At 39.7% G+C, this 1,720-nt stretch overlaps 2 non-coding genes across 2 annotated transcripts; both read left to right on the top strand.

The window, feature by feature from the left end:
* The first annotated feature begins 209 nt into the window (after positions 1–209).
* On the top strand, positions 210–273 carry LOC140722443 (small nucleolar RNA Z39). Its single transcript, XR_012097618.1, has one exon. It is a non-coding gene; the product is annotated as a small nucleolar RNA Z39 (small nucleolar RNA).
* Positions 274–872: 599 nt separating this feature from the next.
* On the top strand, positions 873–936 carry LOC140722438 (small nucleolar RNA Z39). Its single transcript, XR_012097617.1, has one exon. It is a non-coding gene; the product is annotated as a small nucleolar RNA Z39 (small nucleolar RNA).
* Positions 937–1,720: the final 784 nt, after the last annotated feature.

Below are 1,720 nucleotides of genomic sequence, written 5' to 3'. Positions count from 1 at the left end.
ACCTATTCAGCCTTTCCCTCAGATTCTCAAGGACTGGCAACATCCTTGTAAAATTTGCACTCTTTCAGAAAATTTTATACTTTCTTACTGTAGGTAGGTGTCTAGAACTGCACACAATACTCCAGATTAGGCCTCAGCAGTGAGACATTATTCAGTAAGTACCTTTGCTGTGCTCTAATATTGAAAATCTCAGGTAGTTTGTGTATCTGGTACATATGATGTGAGTTTGTTAGAATGAGTGATGCTATGACACTGTAAACGCTTTCTGATGTACCAGAACCAACAATGATGTAATCTCAGTGATTATCCTATGTGCATTCAAGACTTGCTAAGATTTAACTCCTTCAACATATCATCCCATCTCCTGTACTCAATACATTGATTTTTGAAGGTCAGTGTGTCACTCTTTACATTTCTATCCAACTGTGACACCACTTTCAATGAATTATGGACCTGTATTCATAGATCACTTTGTTCTGCTTGCTCCAAAATGCCCTACTGTACACTGCAAAACCTACCCCAGTTCATTCTCAGCACTTCACACTTGTCTGCGTTAAATTGCATCTGCCAAATGAGGAACTGGGCCGAGCTGTTGCAATTAACTGTAATCCCTAAAACAGAGACTTGACCTTCAGCTGTTTCTAATGGCAATTTTGTCACTTAATGTTTCATTTTCTGTGGTTTTTTAGAATCTGCCTTTCTCGGTGGAAAACAAGTGGAAGCTGTTGGCAATGATGTCTGTGTTTTTTGGCTCTGGCTTCGCAGCTCCATTTTTGCTAGTATGGCACCAGTTCCGCAAGAAGTGAGACATTATTCAGTAAGTACCTTTGCTGTGCTCTAATATTGAAAATCTCAGGTAGTTTGTGTATCTGGTACATATGATGTGAATTTATTAGAATGAGTGATTCTATGACACTGTAAACGCTTTCTGATGTACCAGAACCAACAATGATGTAATCTCAGTAATTATCCTATGTGCATTCAAGACTTGCTAAGATTTAACTCCTTCGTCGATATCCGTTCACCAGAAAGTCCACAAACTTGTATTTCCCAGTGCATATGCAGAGGCCTCAATTTTGCATTATGACAAATAATGCAGACTTATCTAGGAACATAACTGGCCCATAACATGTTCATTGATGGCTTAATGCTGTGTGAAGCACAGGGAAGAGTTCTCTGTTCAGGGTATTGCCTGGGGATCATAAATCATGCGCATGGGACCTTTGCAAATCTGGCTCAAATTTAAACGTATTCAAATGTCTATTTAAAGTACCAGTCTTGGTCATCTCTTGTCTGTTAGCATTAATTTTTAAAGAGCTTGAGTATAGTAGCAAGAACGTAATGTTGAAAGGCATTGGTCTTGGAGTATTGTGAGCAGTTTTGGGCTTGCTGGCATTGGAGAGGGTCCAGAAGAGGTTCTCAAGAATGAAAGAGTTAACATACTATGAGCATTTAATGGTTTTATGTCTGTAGAATTTAGAAGAATGGGGAAAGGGGGGCCTCACTGAAACCTACCAAATACTGAAAGGTCTGGAGAAGATGTTCCCAATAGTCTAGGACCACAGAGCACAGCCTCAGAAGACACCCCTTTAGAACAGAGATGAGGAATTTCTTTAGCCAAAGAGTGGTGAATCTGCAGAGTTCTTTGCCTTGAAACGTTGTGGAGTCCAAGACATTGAGCATATTAGAAGTAGACATTGACAGGTTCTTGATTAGTAAG

This window comes from Hemitrygon akajei, chromosome 2, assembly GCF_048418815.1.
Source record: "Hemitrygon akajei chromosome 2, sHemAka1.3, whole genome shotgun sequence".
In the NCBI taxonomy this organism is placed as follows: domain Eukaryota; kingdom Metazoa; phylum Chordata; class Chondrichthyes; order Myliobatiformes; family Dasyatidae; genus Hemitrygon; species Hemitrygon akajei.
Note: the sequence above shows the minus strand (reverse complement) of the source record. Positions and strands in the feature narration are given on the sequence as shown.